Here is a 20,206-nt window from a genome sequence, read left to right as displayed (position 1 = left end):
ATATTCCATCCCAGAACGTGCAGAGCCTTCAACTGAACGCTGAACGTCTCCTCAGTGATTGTATCGGTGACCGACTCAGTCGCACACAGTGTGGGCAGGATGTTAATTTATAATGGGCTTCAAAGGCCAGTCACATTCCGTGGTCCTCACTCTTTCAGAATGATAGAACAGGCCAGACAGGGATACCAGGAAGATCCGACTGTACCACAGGCAGATTGCCCACATCCCACATTACCCACATAAACCTCTTGCAGATCATTGCGAACACTGGTAGCTGAACTGCAGATGTTTGCATTGTAAGTGAAACAACAACAACAGCTTTTATTTATATAGTGCCTTTAACGCAGTAAAACGTCCCACGGCACGTCACAACAGTGTTAGAAGATCAAATAGATAAATTTGACACCAAGCCACGCAAGAAGAAATTACAGCAGATGACCAAAAGCTTGGTTAAATGAGGTAATTTTTAGGGTGTGTCTTAAAGAAGATAAGAGAGGTAGAGAGGTGGAGAGTTTTAGGGACGGAGTTCCAGAACTTTGGGCCTAGACAGTAGAAGGATACCGATGGTTGAGTGATTATAATCAGGGATGCTCAACAGGGAAGAATTTGAGGAGCGCAGACATCTCGTGGTGTTCTGGGCCTGAGAGAGACTACAGAGATAGGGAGGGAGAGGCCATGGAGGGATTTATAAACAAGGATGAACATTTTGAAATCGAGGCATTGTTTAACCGGGTACCAATGAAGGTCAGTGAGCACAGGGGTGATGTGTGAGCGGGACTTGGTGTGATATAGGAATCGGGCTGCCAAGCTTTGCACAACCTTAAGTTTATGTCTGGTAGAATGTGCGAAGCCAGCCAGGCATGCATTGGAGTTGTCAAGTCTTGGATGAGGTAATAAAAGCAAGGAGAGGGTTTCAGCAGCAGAAGAGCTGAGGCGGGGCGGAGGCGGGCAAAGTTACGGAGGTGGAAATAGGAGATGGAAACAGGCATTATAACCTTTGTGACGTATTTCTGCAGCCACAATTAGTAACAGCAGTGGGCCATTCAGCCCCTCGAGCCTGTACTGCCATTCAAATAGATCATGTCTGATCTGTACTTCAACTCCATTAACCCACCTTTGTTTCATATCCCTTTGTACCGTTACCTAACAAAATTCTAGCGATCTCAGTCTTCAAAGCTCCAACTGGCCCAACATTCACACCCGTTTGGCAGGTGGAAGGATGTGAATTCCAGATTTCCACAAACCATTGTGTTTGATAAATCACTTCCTGATCTCACTCTGGAATTGCCTGCGTGAAATTTTAAGATTATGCCCCCATGTTATGGATTATTACACCAATAGAAATGACTTCACTTTATCGAGGCAAGTGGATACACCAACTATTTAAAAATAACTGCCTACAGATCCATTAATCATCACTCACACTGCACCTGAAAGGTGGAATTGAATCACTCTGTCGTTAGACAGTTACAGGTTTGAAACCTGCATCCCAGACCACTGAGACTCATCCAGACAATAAACTAACACCGGGACAGGCCTGTATAAAACACAGAAAGATGTAACATGTTATATTCAGGCTGAGTAGATTATCAGTGTCGTTCAACTACTTCGCAGTTTTATATTCAGATTAACATCACACCGTATCCATACATTGACAACATGGCAAAAATAACCCCATTAATTTTAATCAAAGCCTGACAAGATTGACTATGCAGATTAGTTTGCATATTATTAATGATCTTCGGCCTTTCATTGATTGCTTTAGGACACCGCCCTTGGAGAGCCCAGCATCCTCCAGGATACAGAAATCCTCACTCAGACTGAGCTTCCTGGAATCTGCTGATAATTGCACCCTGAGGTTAGGACCGAAACTGTCGCATGATCCCATGCCGCCAAGCCGACGATTCTACAGACCGATTGGGCCGAATGGCCTGTTTCTGAGCTGTAAAATGATGTGTCATTCTATGTCTACTAGGTTGGGTCATAGGTTACCCCTGGACCTTTGGTTGGACTATGAGGCCATGTTGTGTGCCAAGTGTAAATGCCTGTAACAGGCTGCGATGGCGACCTTCATAGCAACATAGCAAATAGATGCAGGAGTAGGCCATTCGGCCCTTCGAGCCTGGACCACCATTCAATAAGATCATGGCTGATCATTCACCTCAGTACCCCTTTCATGCTTTAACTCCACACCCCTTGATCCCTTTAGCCGTAAGGGCCATATCTAATTCACTCTTGAATATATCCAATGAACTGGCATCAACAACTCTCTGCGCTAGAGAATTCCACAGGTTAACAACTCTCTGAGTGAAGAAGTTTCTCCTCATCTCAGTCCTAAATGGCTTACCCCTTATCCTTAGAATGGGTTCCCTGGTTCTGGACTTCCCCAACTTAGGTATCATTCTTCTTGCATTTAACGAGTCCAGTCCCGTAGGAATTTTATATGTTTCTAAGAGATCCCCTTTCATCCTTCTAAACTCCAGTGAATACAGGCCCAGTCGCTTAAGTCTCTCCTCATATGTCAGTCCTGCCATCCTGGGAATTAGTCTGGAGAACCTTCGCTGCACTCCCCTCAATAGCTAGAACTTCCTTCCTCAGATTCGGAGACCAAAACTGAACACAATATTCCAGTTGAGGCCTCACCAAGGCCCTGTACAACTGCAGTAAGACCTCCCTGCTATTATACTAAAATCCCCTAGCTATGAAAGCCAAAATAGCATTTGCCTTCTTCACCACCTGCTGTACCTGTATGCCAACTTTCAATGACTGATGTACCATGACACACAGGTTTCGTTGCACCTCGCCTTTTCCAAATCTGACGCCATTCAGATAATATTCTGCCTTCGTGTTTTTGCCACCAAAGTGGATAATCTCACATTTATCCACATTACACTGCATCTGCCATGCATTTGCCCACTCACCTAACCTATCCAAGTCACTCTGCAGCCTTTTAGCGTCCTCCTCACAGCTCACACTAAATTAGTGTCATCTGCAAACTTGGAGATATTACAATCAATTCCTTCATCTAAATCGTGAATATTTATTGAAAATAGCTCGGGTCCCAGCATTGAGCCCTGCGGCACTCCACTAGTCACTGCCTGCCATTCTGAAAAGGACGTGTTTTTCCCAACTCTCTGCTTCCTGACTGCCAACCAGTTCTCTATCCATGTCAGTACATTACCCCCAATATCATAGGCTTAATTTTGCACACCAATCTCTTGTGTGGGACCTTGTTAAAAGCCTTTTGAAAGTCCAAATACACCACATCCACTGGTTCGCCCTTGTCCACTCTACTAGGTACATCCTCAAAAAATTCTAGAAGATTTGTCAAGCATGATTTCCCTTTCATAAATCCATGCTGACTTGGACTGATCCTGTCACTGCTTTCCAAATGCACTGCTATTTTATCTTTACTAATTGATTCCAACATTTTCCCCACTACTGATGTCAGGCTAACTGGTCTATAATTACCCGATTTTTCTCTCCTTGCTTTTTTAAAAAGAGGTTTTACATTAGCTGCCCTCCAGTCCATAGGAACTGATCCAGAATCTATAGAATGCTGGAAAATGATCACCAATGCATCCACTATTTCCAGGGCCAATTCCTGAAGTACTCTGGGATGCAGACTATCAGGACCCGGAGATTTATCGGCCTTCAATCCCATCAATTTCCCTAACACACTTTCCTGCCGAATAAGGATTTCCTTCAGTTCCTCTGTCTCACTAGACCCTCAGTCCGCTAGTATTTCCGGAAGGCTATTTGTGCCTTCCTTCATGAAGACAGAACCAAAGTATTTGTTCAATTGGTCTGCCATTTCTTTGTTCCCCATTATAAATTCACCTGATTCTGACTGCAAGGGATAGACGTTTGTCTTCACTCATCTTTTTCTCTTCACCTATCTATAGAAGCTTATGCAGTCATATTTATGATCCCTGCAACTTTCCTCTCGTACTCTATTTTCCCCCTCCTAATTAAACCCTTTGTTCTCCTCCACTGAATTCTAAATTTCTCCCAGTCCTCAGGTTTGCTGCTTTTTCTGGCCAATTTAAATGCCTCTTCCTTGGATTTAACACTATCCTTAATTTCCCATGTTAGCCACGGTTGAGCCACCTTCCCCGTTTTATTTTTACTCTAGACAGGGATGTACAATTGTTGAAGTTCATCCATGTGATCTTTAAATGTCTGCCATTGCCTATCCACTGTCAATCCTTTAAATATTATTCGCGAGTCTTTTCTAACCAATTCCCATCTCATACCATTGAAGTTACCTTTCCTCAAGTTCAGGACCCGAGTCTCTGAATTAACTTTGTCACTCTTCATCTTAATAAAGAATTCTACCATATTATGGTCACTCTTCCCCAAGTGGCCTCGCACAACAAGATTGCTGATTAGTCCTTTCCCATTACACATCACCCAGTCTAGGATGGCGAGCCCTCGAGTTGGTTCCTCAACATATTGGTCGAGAAAATCATCCCTTATTGACTCCAGGAAATCCTCCTCCACTGTATTGCTAACAGTTTGGTTAGCCCAATCTATATGTACATTAAAGTCACCCATGATAACTGCTGTACCTTTATTGAACGCATCCCTCATTTCTTGTTTGATGCTGTCCGCAACCTCACCACGACTGTTTGGTGGGCTGTACACAACTCCGATGGTATTCTTTGGTATTCCGCATCTCCAACCATACAGATTCCATATCATCCAAGCTAATGTCCTTCGTACTATTGCGCCTCTGTCTGATGTGTGGGTGAGACACTGACTATGTTGCAATTGTGAAATATCACCTCCTGCTCACGGGTGAATGTCATTGAATGCAGTCCTTAAAACATGAATCTTGGATAAACATTCCACTGGGTGTGCGTCAAGAGGAATGTTGAAGGAAGGGGAAGATGGGGCAGTAGCTTGCAAGGACAGAAGGGCCGAGGGTTGGTTATTTGAAGAGGTGATGATGGTGGTGGTTTTGAAAGGGAGGGGGACAGTACCTGAGGAGAGGGTACAATGTCAGCTTGCATGGTGTCCAGGAAGGGAAGTTGGGTGGTCCACAGTTCAGCCAAAATAAGGTCAGGGGAGCAGGGGGTGGGCTGCATGGAGAAGATGAACTGAAGATGAACTCAGAGAGAGCCTGAGGGAAGATACACGGGAAGCCAGAGAATGAAGCAGGTTCAGGGTTAGCGCAGAGCCTGAGAGGAATTACTGCTTGGTGGGCAAGGGAAGGGGGGATACAGCAGGGGCAGCTGAACGGGTGGTCTCAATCTCAGTGACAAAGAAGTCCATGAGCCCCTCGTACTTGTTATAGAAACATCGAAACATAGAAAATAGGTGCAGTAGAAGGCCATTCGGCCATTCGAGCCTGCACCACCATTCAATGAGTTCATGGCTGAACATGCATCTTCAGTACCCCATTCCTGCTTTCTCGCCATACCCCTTGATCCCCCGAGTAGTAAGGACTACATCTAACTCCTTTTTGAATATATTTAGTGAATTGGCCTCAACAACTTTCTGTGGTAGAGAATTCCACAGGTTCACCACTCTCTGGGTGAAGAAGTTTCTCCTCATCTCGGTCCTAAATGGCTTACCCCTTATCCTTAGACTGTGACCCCTGCTTCTGGACTTCCCCAACATTGGGAACATTCTTCCTGCATCTAACCTGTCTAAACCAGTCAGAATTTTAAACGTTTCTATGAGATCCTGTCTTGGAGGTGCTGTTGTATCTTTCCATGTCATATTCTGCTGTTGCAGAAAATGTCTATCCCTCTTAGAGTGAGAGGGAGCCTTTCATCAAATCATGTTTCAGAACTTTGGCAAGAGCAATGCGCGATATTCCATCCCAGAACGTGCAGAGCCTTCAACTGAACGCTGAACGTCTCCTCAGTGATTGTATCCGTGACCGACTCAGTCGCACACAGTGCGGGCAGGATGTTAATTTATAATGGGCTTTAAAGGCCAGTCACATTCCGTGGTCCTCACTCTTTCAGAATGATAGAACAGGCCAGACAGGGATACCAGGGAGATCTGACTGCACCACAGGCAGATTGCCCACATCCCCCATTACCCACATAAACCTCTTGCAGATCATTGCGAACACTGGTAACTGAACTGTAGATGTTCACACTGTAAGTGAAACAACCAAAAATCTTTGATTTAAATAGCGCCGTTAACGTAGTAAAATGTTCCATGTCACTTCACAGCAGGGTTGGAAGACAAAACAGGTGAATTTGATACCAAGCCACATAAGAAGAAATTACGGCAGATGACCAAAAACTTGGTTAAGGAGGTAGTTTTTATTTTAAAGTGCGTCTTGAAGAAGGTAAGAGAGGTAGAGAGGTGTAGAGTTTTGGGGAGGCAATTACAGAATTTTGGGCCTCGGCAACAGAAGGCACGGCCACCAATGGTTGAGCGATTGTAATCAAAGATGCTCACGAGGGAAGAATTTGAGGAGCGCAGACATCTCGTGGGGTTGTGAGCTTGAGAGAGACGACAGAGATAGCAACAGGAGAGGCCATGGAGGGATTTATAAACAAGGATGAACATTTTGAAATCGAGGTGTTGTTTAACCGGGAGTCAATGAATGTCAGTGAGCACAGGGCTGATGGGTGAGTGGGACTTGGTGCGAATAAGGGTACGGGCTGCCAAGTTTTGGATGACCTCAAGTTGACATATTGTAGAATGTGGGAGGCCAGCCAGGAGTTGTCAGTCTAGAGGCAACAAAGGCATGGATGAGGGTTTCAGCAGCAGAAGAGCTGAGGCAGAGACGGAGGCAGGCAATGTTACGGAGGTGGAAATAGGAGATGGAAACAGGTATTATAACTGTTGTGACTTATTTCTGCAGCCACAATTAGTAACAGCAGTGGGCCATTCAGCCCCTCGAGCCTGTACTGCCATTCCATTCGATCATGGCTGATCTGTACCTCAACTCCATTAACCCACCTTTATTCCATATCCCTTTGTAACTTTATCTAAATCTATCGATATCAGTCTTCAAAGCTCCAACTGGCCCAACATTCACAGCCATTTGGCAGGTGGAGGGGTGTGAAATCCAGATTTCCACAAACCATTGTGTTTGATAAATCACTTCCTGATGTCACTCCTATATAGCCTGGGTCAAATTTTAAGATCATGCCCGCATGTTATGGATTATTACACCAATAGAAATGACTTCACTTTATCGAGGCGAGTGGATACTCCAACTATTTAAAAACAACAACCTACAGATCCATTAATCATCACTCACACTGCGTCTAAAAGGTGGAATTGAACCACTCTGTCGCTGGACAGCTACAGGTTTGAAGCCTGCATCCCAGACCACTGAGACTCATCCAGACAATAAACTAACAGCGAAACAGGCTTATATAAAACACAGAAAGATGTAACACATTTAATTCAGGGTGAGTAGATTATCAGTGTCGCTCAACTACTTCCCAGTTTTAGATTCAGATTTACATCACACCGTATCCATACATTCACAACATGGCAAAAATAACACCATTATTTTTCATCAAAGCCTGACAAGATTGACTATGCAGATTATTTGCATATTATTAACCTTCTTCAGCCTTTCATTGATTGTTTTAGGACGCAGCCCTTGGAGAGCTCAGCATCCTCCGGGATACAGAAATCCTCACTCAGACTGAGCTTCCTGCAATCTGCTGATAATTGGACCCTGAGGTTAGGACCGAAACTGTCGCATGATCCCATGCCACCAAGCCGACGATCGATAAGAACATAAGAACAGAAGAAATAGAAGCAGGAGTCGGCCATAAGGCCCCTCGAGTCTGCTCCGCCATTCACTAAGATCATGGCTGATCTGATCATGGACTCAGCTCCACTTCCCCGCCTGCTCCCCATAACTTCTTAAGTCCCTTATCGTTGAAGAAACTGTCTATTTCTGTCATAAATTTATTTCATGTCCCAGTTTCCACAGCTCTCTGAGGCAGTTTTAAATGGACGGCCCCTTATTCTAAGATCGTGCCCTCTAGTTCTAGTCTCCCCATCAGTGGAAACATCCTCTCTGCATCCACCTTGTCAAGCCCCCTCATAATCTTATACATTTCTATAAGATCACTTCTCATTCTTCTGAATTCCAATGAATAGGGGCCCAACCTAATTGTTCAATTAGACTTATGACTTTTCTTCATAAGTCAAATCCCTCATCCCCGGGATCAACCTAATGAACCTTTTCTGAACTGCCTCCACAGCAAGTATATCCTTTCGTAAATATGGAAACCAAAACTGCACGCAGTACTCCAGGTGTGGCCTCACCAATACCCTGTACAGCTGTAACAAGACTTCCCTGCTTTTATACTCCATCCCCTTTGCAATAAAGGCCAAGATTCCTTTGCCCTTCCTGATCACTTGCTGTACCTGCATACTATCCTTTTGTGTTTCATGCACAAGTACCCCAGGTCCCATTGTACTGCAGCACTTTGCAATCTATCTCCATTTAAATAGTAACTTGCTCTTTGATTTTTTCTGCCAAAGTGCATAACCTCACACTTTCCAACATTATACTCCATCTGCCAAATTTTTGCCCATTCACTGTCTATGTCCTTCTGCAGCCCCTTTATGTCCTCTTCACACATTACCCTTCCTCCCATCATTGTATCATCAGCAAACTCAGGCTGATTGGGCCGAATGGCCTGTTTCTGTGCTGTAAAATGATGTGTCATTCTAAGTCTACTAGGTTCGGTCATAGGTTATCCCTGAACCTTTCGGTGGACTATGAGGCCATATTGTGTGCCAAGTGTAAATGCCTCTAACAGGTTGCGATGGAGATCTTAACATCTCGCCTCTGTCTGATGTGTGGGTGATACACTGACTGTGTGGTAGTTGTGATAACTCACCTGCTGCTCACGGGTGAAAGTCATTGAATGCAGTCCTTGAAACATGAAACTTCGATAAACTTTCCATTGGGAGTGCATCAAGAGGAATGTTGGAGGAAGGGTGGAGATGGGGCAGTAGCTTGCAAGGGCAGAAGGGCCGAGGGTTGGTTAGTTGAGGAGGTGATGATGTTGCTGGTTTTGAAAGGGAGAGGGACAGTACCTGAGGAGAGGGTACAATGTCAGCTAGCATGGTGTCCAGGAAGGGAAGTTGGGTGGTCCACAGTTCAACCAAAATGAGGTCAGGGGAGCAGGGGGTGGGTTCCATGGAGAAGATGAACTCAGACAGAGCCTGAGGGGAGATACACGGGAAACCAAAGAATGAAGCAAGTTCAGGGTTAGCACAGAGCCTGAGAGGAATTACTGCTTGGTGGTCAAGGGAAGGGGAGATACAGCAGGGGCAGCTGAATGGCTGGTCTCAATCTTAGTGACAAAGAAATCCACGAGCCCCTCGTACTTGTTATTGGAGGTGCTGTTGTATCTTTCCATGTCATATTCTGCCATTGCAGAAAAAATGAAGTCCCTCAGGCTTAGAGTGAGAGGGAGCCTTTCATCAAATTATGTTTCAGAACTTTGGCAAGAGCAGTGCGCGATATTCCATCCCAGACACAGGGGCCTCCGACTACACCACAGGCCGATTGCCCACATCCCCCATTACCCAATAAACCTCTTGCAGATCATTGCGAACACTGGTAACTGAACTGCAGATGTTCGCACTGTAAGTGAAAGTGATATTATAACCTTTGTGACTAATTTCTGCAGCCACAATTAGTAACAGCAGTGGGCCATTCAGCCCCTCGAGCCTGTACCACCATTCCATTCGATGATGGATGAGCTGTACCTCAACTCCATTAACCCACCTTTGGTCCATGTGCCTTTGTAACTTTACCTCAATATATTGATCTCAGTCTTTGAAACTCCAACTGGCACAACATTCACAGCCTTTGGCAGGTGGAAGGGTGTGAATTACAGATTTCCACAAACCATCGTGTTTGATAAATCACTTTCAGATGTCATTCTGAAATAGCTTGGGACAAATTTTAAGATTGTGCCCCCACATTACTTCACTTTATCGAGGTGAGTGGATATTAGGACTATTTTAAAATAACTACCTACAGATCCATTAATCATCACACACACTCCACCTGAAAGGTGGAATTGAACCACTCTGTCACTAGACAGCTACAGGTTTGAAGCCTGCATCCCAGACCACTGAGAATCATCCAGACAATAAACTAACACCGGGGCAGGCTTATATAAAACACAGAAAGATGTAACACATTAGATTCAGGGTGAGTAGATTATCAGTGTCGCTCAACTACTTCCCAGTTTTAGATTCAGATTTACATTGAGAACATAGCAAAAATAACACCATCTATTTTTTATCAAAGTCTGACAGGATTGACTATGCAGATTAGGTTGCATATTATTAACGTTCTTCGGCCTTTCATTGATTGATTGAGGACGCAGCCCTTGAAGAGCCCAGCATCCTCCGAGATACAGAAATCCTCACTCAGACTGAGCTTCCTGCAATCTGCTGATAATTGGACCCTGAGGTTAGGACCGAAACTGTCGCATGATCCCATACCGCCAGGCTGACGATTCTATAGACCGATTGGGCCGAATGGACTGCTTCTGTGCTGTTAAATGATGTGTCATTCTATGTCGACTCGGTTGGGTCATAGATTACCCCCGAACCTTTGGTTGGACCATGAGGCCATGTTCTGTGCCAAGTGTAAATACCTGTAACAGGTTGCGATGGCGAGATTCATAGAAACTGTCATGTTTGTAACCGTCACATAACTGTAACCTTTATGTAACAACACTGTACACTGTATACACCTGAGAAATGCACACCTTGACCACAGGGGGTGAACTTGTAGGAGACACTCCTCACCTGGTCATCCAGGTATATAAAGGGAGGTCCCACGCAGGGTCAGCACTTCTTGGCCCTGACAATAAAGGTTCAGGTCACGTAGTGACCTTGTCTGCAATACATGCCTCGTGTGATTCTATAGCAAGGTGTGAGGACACTATATTTCGCGACGAGAAACGGGAATCAACGACTCATGAAGATGGCCACCGGCAGCACAGAGGAACTGTATTGTGTTGGTGAGGACTGGGACGATTTTGTTGAGAGGCTCCAGCAGAGCTTTGTCACAAAGGACTGGCTGGGAGAGGAAGCGACTGACAAGCGGAGGGCGCATCTACTGGCCAGCTGTGGAGCCAAGACGTATACGCTGATGAAAGACCTGCTCGCACCCAAGAAGCCGGCGGGCAAGTCCTTTGAAGAGCTCAGCACACTGATTGGTGAGCACCTCAAACCAGCGAGCAGTATACACATGGCCCGGCACCGGTTCTATACACAATGGCGTCGGGATGGACAAAGCATATCGGACTTCGTTGCAGACCTTTGGCGTTTGGCCAGACTCTGTAAGTTCACAGAAGCCTGCAGTGGGGAGACGTTAGGGATTTCTTCATTGAGGGCATTGGTCATGCCGGGATAGCAAGCTTATCGAGACCAAGGACTTGTCTTTGGATAGGGCAGCGTTGATAGCTCAGACCTTCATGGCAGGGGAAGAGGAGACCAAGAAAATTTACATGCACAGCCGTGGTTCCAACGTAGCGATGGAACAGGGAGTTAACATTGTAAACGTGACTCAGAACCCCACAGGCAGGCAAGGGCAATTCCACACCGCCCAGGTAGCAGCAGACTCTAGGGTGGGCCAGCAACAGAGACAATGGCAAGGGGATCGGCAATTCACGCCATCACAAGGGACAATGCCTCCCGGGATGGGACCATTGATACTCCCCAACAGAGTGCTCAGGAGTAATCAAAGAAACGATCAGAGAGGAATACCTGGTAACAGTTTCATTGTTCACAACAATCTCAGCTCATGCTGCAGGTGCAGTGGCAGACACGCTGCGAAAACCTGTAGGTTTCAACAATTTATCTGTAGAAACTGTAACTTCAGTGGACATTTGGCCAGAATGTGCAGAAAGCCAGTAGCAAGGCTAGTTTATGAGGCAGAGGAACCAAACGAGGGATCTGCAAGGCAGGTTGATGCTTGGGTCAAAGTTATGGCTGCTGAAGTCCAGCGGGTTCATGTGGCAAACATCCACAGCACATATACCAAAACGCCACCTATGATGATGAAAGTCCTATTAAATGACATCCCGGTACGCATGGAGCTGGACACAGGAGGCAACCAGTCACTTATGAGTGCCCAACAATTTGAAAAACTACGGCCACACAAAGCTAACAGGCCCAAACTGAAACGCATTGAAACACGGCTACGGACGTACACCAGAGAGATCATCCCAGTGCTAGGCAGTGCAAACTTGGTGATCACACACAATGGATCGGAGAACCGGCTGCCACTCTGGATTGTCCCGGGGAATGGTCCTGCGCTCTTGGGGAGGAGCTGGTTAGCCGAGATGAACTGGAAATGGGGGGATGTGCATGCCATTTCATCTGTGGAGCGAAGTTCATGCTCACAGGTTCTACAGAAATTTGAGTCACTTTTTCAACCAGGTGTCGGGACTTTTAAGGACACCAAAGTAGTGATACGCATCACCCCGAACGCCAGACCAGTGCACCACAAAGCCAGAGACGTGCCGTATGTGATGCGTGAGAGAATTGAGAGTGAGTTGGACAGGCTGCAAAGAGAGGGCATAATTTCGCCTGTTGAATTCAGTGACTGGGCAAGCCCCATCGTTCCTGTCCTTAAAGCGGATGGCTCGGTCAGGATTTGTGGTGACAACAAGGCCACCATCAACCGAGTGTCACTACAGGACCAATACCCGCTTCCGAGAACGGAGGATCTTTTTGTCACACTGGCAGGTGGCAAGCTGTTCACTAAGTTGGACCTCACTTCAGCCGACATGACTCAGGAACTGGCTGAAGAATCCAAGCTTCTGACCACCATCACTACGCACAAGGGGCTATTTGTTTACAACAGCTGTCCATTTGGCATTCATTCAGCGGCCGCTATCTTCCAGAGGAACATAGAAAGCTTGCTCAAATCCATTCCTGGAACAATTGTACTCCAAGATGACACCCTAATCACAGGTCAAGACATCGAGGAACACCTCCACAACCTGGAGCAGGTGCTTCGCCAACTGGACTGGGTAGGCTTGCGACTAAAGAAGTCCAAGTGTGTGTTTTTGGCCCAAGCGATCTAGTTTTTGGGCAGGAGGGTTGCCGCAGACGGGATCCGGCCGACCGGATCCAAAACGGAGGCGATCCGTCGTGCGCCCAGGCCTGGCAACACATCGGAGTTGCGGTCATTCCTGGGACTCTTGAACTACTTCTGGAACTTTCTGCCGAACTTAAGCACATTGTTGGAGCTGCTACACGTGCTCCTGCGTAAGGGTTACGAATGGTTTTGTGGGGACGGTCAAGAACGGGCTTTCAATCGGGTGCGGAACCTGCTTTGTTCGAACAAGCTGTTGACCTTGTACAACCCCTGTAAGAAACTGGTTTTACGTGTGATGCATCCTCCGATGGGGTTGGGTGCGTGTAGCAGCAGAGTAATGATGAGGGCCAACTCCAACCTGTGGCTTATGCCTCCAGGTCGCTCTCCCAGGCAGAACGGGGATACGGGATGGTTGAAAAGGAAGCACTTGCATGTGTCTATGGGGTGAAAAAGATGCACCAGTACCTTTTCGGCAGAAGGTTCGAGTTGGAAACGGACCACAAGCCGTTAACATCCCTGTTTTCGACAACAAGGCTGTCAATGCCAATGCGTCAGCTCGCATACAGCGGTGGGCTCTCATGCTGGCTGCGTTTGACGACACCATACGGCACCGACCAGGCACCGAAAATTGCGCTGATGCGCTCAGCAGGCTCCCACTGGCGACCACTGAGGGGGCGTCAGAGCAAAGCGCGGAGATGGTCATGGTCGTTGATGCTTTCGACACCACAGGTTCCCCCATCACAGCCCGTCATATCAAAATCTGGACCAACAGAGATCCCCTTCTATCTTTGATTAAGAAATGTGTCCTGATTGGGGATTGGTCGCCCGCACACGGAGCGTGCCCCGACGAGGTCAGACCGTTTCATAGATGGATAGACGAGCTCTCCATCCAAGCCGACTACCTGCTATGGGGCAGCCGGGTAGTTATGCCCCAGAAAGGAAGGGAAGCATTCATCAGGGAACTCCACAGCGAGCACCCAGGCATCGTGCTAATGAAGCCCATTGCCCGGTCACATGTATGGTGGCCGGGAATTGACTCAGACCTGGAACACTGGGTTCGCAGGGGCACGACGTGTGCTCAGCTGGGAAATGCCCCCAGGGAGGCCCCACTCAGCCCGTGGCCCTGGCCCACCAGGCCATGGTCACGTATTCACGTAGACGACGTGGGCCGTTCATGGGAAAAATGTTCCTGATTGTTGTCGATGCATACTCGAAATGGACCGAGTGCATCATATTGAATTTGTGCACAACATCCACCACTGTGGAGAGTCTGCGTACGGTCTTTGCGAGTCACGGATTGCCGGACATCCTGGTTAGCGACAATGGCCCGTGTTTCACTAGCTATGAATTCCAGGAGTTTATGTCGGGTAATGGTATCAAACACGTCAGGACAGCACCGTTCAAGCCAGCGTCCAATGGCCAGGCGGAACGTGCAGTCCAAATCATAAAACAGGGCATGCTCCGGATTCAAGGACCCTCCCTTCAGTACCGCCTATCGCGCCTCCTGCTGGCCTATAGGTCCCGTCCGCATTCGCTCACGGGATTCCTGCCCGCGGAACTACTCATGAAATGCATGCTTAAAACCCGGCTGTCCCTCATTCATCCAGCCCTGTCAGACATTGTTGAGGGCAAGCGCCAGTCACAAATCGAGTGCCATGATTGCAACTCACTGGGGAGATGCATAGAAATCAATGACCCTGTAGTCGTTCTCAATCATGCTTTGGGACCCAAGTGGCTTGAGGGTACTGTAATTGGCAAAGAGGGGAATAGAGTCATAGTGGTTAGACTTAACAATGGGCAGATATGCCGCAAACATCTGGACCAAGTAAAGAAAAGGTTCAGCTTGGACACTGAGGAACCTGAGGAAGATCATGAGGTGTTACCCACACCACTGCCAGTGAATGAGCAACAAGGACATTCACCAGCATGCACAATCCCTTCGGCCAGCCCGGACAGGCCGGAATCACCTCAGGAAACACATGCCAAGGCTTAACCACCAGAGCCCCAACTGCGGCGCTCTACGAGAGAATGTTGACCGCCTGAAAGACTCAATCTTTGACCCAAAGACGTTGGGGGGAGGTGATGTCATGTTTGTAACCTTCACATAACTGTAACCTTTATGTAACAACACTGTACACTGTATACACCTGAGAAATGTACACCTTGACGACAGGGGGTGAACTTGTGGGAGGCACTCCTCACCTGGTCATCCAGCTATATAAGGGAGGTCCCACGCAGGGTCAGTACTTCTGGGATTAAAGGATCAGGCCACGTAGTGACCTTGTCTGCAATACATGCCAGATGTGATTCTATAGTAAGGTGTAAGGACACTACAGAAACATAGAAAATAGGTGCAGGATTAGGCCATTCGGCCCTTCGAACCTGCACCACCATTCAATAAGATCATGGCTGATCATTCACCTCAGTACCCCTTTCATGCTTTCTCTCCATACCCCTTGATCCCTTTAGCCGTAAGAGCCATATCTAATTCCCTCTAGAATATATCCAATGAACTGGCATCAACAACTCAGTGCGGTAGAAAATTCCACAGGTTAACAACTCTCTGAGTGAAAAAGTTTCTCCTCAGCTCAGTCCTAAATGGCTTACCCCTTATCCTTAGACTGTGTTCCCTGGTTCTGGACTTCCCAACATCGATAACATTCTTCTACATCTAACGTTTCCAGTCCCGTCAGGATTTTATATATTTCTATGAGATCCCCTCTCATCCTTCTAAACTCCAGCGAAGACAAGCCCAGTCTATCCAGTCTCTCCTCATATGTCAATCCTGCCATCCGGGAATTAGTCTGGAGAACCTTTGCTGCACTCCCTCAATAGCAAGAACGTCCTTCCTCAGATTAGGAGAACAAAACTGAACACAATATTCCAGGCCTCACCAGGGTCCTGTACAACTGCAGTAAGACGTCCCTGCTCCTACACCCTAATCCCATAGCTATGAAGGCCAACATTTGATTTTCGTTCTTCAACACCTGCTGTACCTGCATGCCAACTTTCAATGACTGATGTACCATGACACCCAGATCTCGTTGCACCTCCCCTTTTCTGAATTTGCCGCCATTCAGATAATATTCTGCCTTCCTGTTTTTGCCATCAAAGTGGATGACCTCACATTTATCCACATTATACTGCATCTGCCATGCATTTTCCCACTCACCTAACCTCTACAAGTGAGCCTGCAGCCTCTTAGCATCCTCCTCACAGCTCACACCGCCACCCAGCTTAGTGTCATCTGCAAACTTGGAGATATTACACTCAATTCCTTCATCTAAATCATTAATGTATGTTGTAAATAGCTGGGGTCCCAGCACTGAGCCCTGCGGCACCCCACTAGTCACTGCCTGCCATTCTGAAAAGGACCCGTTTATCCCGACTCTCTGCTTTCTGTCTGCCAACCAGTTCTCTATCCACGTCAGTACATTATCCCCAATACTATGTGCTTTAATTTTGCATACTAATCTCTTGTGTGGGATCTTGTCAAAAGCCTTTTGAAAGTCCAAATACACCACATCCATTGGTTCTCCCTTGTCCACTCTACTAGTTACATCCTCAAAAAATTCCAGAAGAATGTCAAGCATAATTTCCCTTTCGTAAATCTATGCTGACTTGGACAGATCCTGTCACTGCTTTCCAAATGCGCTGTTTCTTTCATCTTTAATAATTGATTACAAAATTTTCCCCACGACTGATGTCAGGCTAAATGGTGTATAATTTCCAGTTTTCTCTTTTCCTCCTTTTTTAAAAAGAAGTGTTACATTAGCTACCCTCCAGTCCATTGGAACTGATCCAGAGTCGATAGACTGTTAGAAAATGATCACCAATGCATCCACTATTTCGAGGGCCACTTCCTTAAGTACTCTGGGATGCAGACTATCAGGCCCCAGGGATTTATCGACCTTCAATCCCATCAATTTCCCTAACACAATTTCCTGCCGAATAAGGATTTTCTTGAGTTCCTCCTTCTCACTAGACCCTCGGTCCCCGAGTATTTCCGGAAGGTTATTTGTACCTTCCTTCATGAAGACAGAACCAAAGTATTTATTCAACTGGCCTGGCAGTTCTTTGTTCCCCATTATAAATTCACTTGAATCTGACTGCAAGGGACTTACGTTTGTCTTCATTAATCTTTTTCTCTTCACATATCTATAGAAGCTTTTGCAGTCAGTTTTTATGTTCCCAGCAAGCTTCCTCTCATATTCTATTTTCCCCCTCCTAATTAAACCCTTTGTCCTCCTCTGCTGAATTCTAAATTTCTCCCAGTCCTCAGGTTTGCTGCTTTTTCTGGCCAATTTATATGCCTCTTCCTTGGATTTAACACTATCCTTAATTTCCCTTGTTAGCCACGGTTGAGCCACCTTCACCATTTTATTTTTACTCCAGACAGGGATGTACAATTGTTAAAGTTCATCCATTTGATCTTTAATGTTTGCCATTGCCTATCCACCGTCAACACTTTAAGTATCACTCGCCAGTCGATTCTAGCCAATTCATCTCTCATACCATCAAAGTTACCTTTCCTTAAGTTCAGGACCCTAGTCTCTGAATTAACTGTGTCACTCTGCATCTTCATAAAGAATTCTACCATATTATGGTCACTCTTCCCCAAGGGGCCTCGCACAACAAGATTGCTAATTAGTCCTTTCTCATTACACATTACCCAGTGTAGGATGGCCAGTCCTCTAGTTGGTCCCGTGATATATTGATCTGGAAAACCATCCCTAATACACTCCAGGAAATCCTCCTCCACCGTATTACTACCAGTTTGGTTAGCCCAATCTATATGCAGATTAAAGTCGCCCATGATAACTGCTGTACCTTTATTGCATGCATCCCTAATTTCTTGTTTGAAGCTGTCCCCAACCTCACTACCACTGTTTGTTGGTCTGTACACAACTCCCACTAACGTTTTCTGCCCTTTGGTATTCCGCAGCTCCAACCATACAGATTCCATATCATCCAAGCTAATGTCCCTCCTCTGTCTGATGTGTGGGTGAGACACTGACTGTGGTGCCAGTTGTGATATCTCACCTACTGCTCACGGGTGAAAGCCATTGAATGCAGTCCTTGAAACATGAACCTTGGATAAACTTTCCACTGGATGTGCATCAACAGGAATTTTGGAGGAAGGGTGGAAATGGGGCAGTAGCTTGCAAGGACAGAAGGGCCGAGAGTTGGTTATTTGAGGAGGTAATGATGGTGGTGGTTTTGAAAGGGAGGGGGACAGTACCTGAGGAGAGGGTACAATGTCAGCTAGCATGGTGTCCAGGAAGAGAAGTTGGGTGGTCCGCAGTTTCGCAGGAATGAGGTCAGGGGAGTAGGGGGTGGCTTCTATGGACAAGATGAACTCAGAGAGAGCCTGAGGGGAGATATGCAGTAAGCCAGAGTATGAAGCAGGTTCAGGATTAACACAGAGCCTGAGAGGAATTACTGCTTGGTGGGCAAGGGAAGTGAGGATACAGCAGGGGCAGATGAACGGATGGTCTCAATCTCAGTGACAAAGAAGTCCACGAGACCCTCGTACTTGTTATTGGAGGTGCTGTTGTATCTTTCAATGTCAAATGCTGCTCATGCAGAAAAAATGAAATCCCTCAGGCTGAGAGTGAGAGGGAGCATTTCATCAAATCATGTTTCAGAACTTTGGCAAGAGTAGTGCGCGATATTCCATCCCAGAACGTGCAGAGCCTTCAGCTGAATGCTGAACGTCTCCTCAGTGATTGTATCCGTGACCGACTCAGTCGCACACAGTGCGGGCAGGATGTTAATTTATAATGGGCTTTCAAGGCCAGTCACATTCCGGGGTCCTCACTCTTTCAGAATGATAGAACAGGCCAGACAGAGATACCAGGGAGATCCGACTGTGCCACAGGCAGATTGCCCACATCCCCCATTACCCACATAAACCTCTTTCAGATCATTGCGAACACTGGTAACTGAACTGCAGATGTTTGCACTGTAAGTGAAACAGCAACAACAGCTTTTATTTATATAGCGCCTTTAACGTAGTAAAACGAGTGTTTTAGGGAGGGAGTTCCAGAACTTTGGGCCTAGACAGCAGAAGGCCACCGATGGTTGAGCGATTATAATCAGGGATGCTCAACAGGGAAGAATTTGAGGAGCGCAGACATCTCGTGGTGTTCTGGGCCTGTGAGAGACTACAGAGATAGGGAGGGGAGAGGCCATGGAGGGATTTATAAATAAGGATGAACATTTTGAAATCGAGGCATTGTTTAACCGGGAACCAATGAAGGTCAGTGAGCACAGGGGTGATGTGTGAGTGGGACTTGGTGTGATATAGGACACGGGCTGCCAAGCTTTGCACAACCTCAAGTTTTTGTCTTGTAGAATGTGCGAAGCCAGCCAGGCATGCATTGGAGTTGTCAAGTCTTGGATGAGGTAATAAAAGCAAGGAGAGGGATTCAGCAGCAGAAGAGCTGAGGCGGGGTGGAGGCGGGCAAAGTTACGGAGGTGGAAATAGGAGATGGAAACAGGTATTATAACCTTTGTGACGTATTTCTGCAGCCACAATTAGTAACAGCAATGGGCCATTCAGCCTCTCGAGCCTGTACCGCCATTCAAATAGATCATGTCTGATCTGTACTTCAACTCCATTAACCCACCTTTGTTTCATATCCCTTTGTACCGTTACCTAACAAAATTCTAGCGATCTCAGTCTTCAAAGCTCCAACTGGCCCAACATTCACACCCGTTTGGCAGGTGGAGGGATGTGAATTCCAGATTTCCACAAACCATTGTGTTTGATAAATCACTTCCTGATCTCACTCCTGTATAGCCTGCGTGAAATTTTTCGATCATGCCCCCATGTTATGGATTATTACACCAATAGAAATGACTTCACTTTATCGAGGCGAGTGGATACTCCAACTATTTAAAAATAACCACCTACAGATCCATTAATCATCACTCACACTGCGTCTGAAAGGTGGAATTGAACCATTCTGTTGCTAGACAGCTACAGGTTTGAAGCCTGCATCCCAGACCACTGAGACTCATCCAGACAACAAACTAACACCGGGACAGGCTTATATAAAACACAGAAAGATGTAACACATTAGATTCAGGGTGAGTAGATTATCAGTGTCGCTCAACTACTTC

The 20,206-nt window shown here is 46.4% G+C and overlaps 4 non-coding genes across 4 annotated transcripts; all 4 read right to left on the bottom strand.

Moving 5' to 3' along the window:
* Nucleotides 1–1,427: 1,427 nt before the first annotated feature.
* Nucleotides 1,428–1,514, bottom strand: trnastop-uca (transfer RNA opal suppressor (anticodon UCA)). The gene has a single exon. It is a non-coding gene; the product is annotated as a tRNA-Sec (tRNA).
* Nucleotides 1,515–7,238: 5,724 nt separating this feature from the next.
* trnastop-uca (transfer RNA opal suppressor (anticodon UCA)) lies at nucleotides 7,239–7,325 on the bottom strand. Its single transcript has one exon. It is a non-coding gene; the product is annotated as a tRNA-Sec (tRNA).
* A 2,696-nt stretch (nucleotides 7,326–10,021) lies between these two features.
* trnastop-uca (transfer RNA opal suppressor (anticodon UCA)) lies at nucleotides 10,022–10,108 on the bottom strand. Its single transcript has one exon. It is a non-coding gene; the product is annotated as a tRNA-Sec (tRNA).
* Nucleotides 10,109–20,023: 9,915 nt separating this feature from the next.
* trnastop-uca (transfer RNA opal suppressor (anticodon UCA)) lies at nucleotides 20,024–20,110 on the bottom strand. The gene has a single exon. It is a non-coding gene; the product is annotated as a tRNA-Sec (tRNA).
* Between the last annotated feature and the right edge of the window lie 96 nt (nucleotides 20,111–20,206).

Source organism: Pristiophorus japonicus, chromosome 19, assembly GCF_044704955.1.
Source record: "Pristiophorus japonicus isolate sPriJap1 chromosome 19, sPriJap1.hap1, whole genome shotgun sequence".
Taxonomy (NCBI): domain Eukaryota; kingdom Metazoa; phylum Chordata; class Chondrichthyes; family Pristiophoridae; genus Pristiophorus; species Pristiophorus japonicus.
This window is presented reverse-complemented; position numbering and strand designations above follow the sequence as displayed.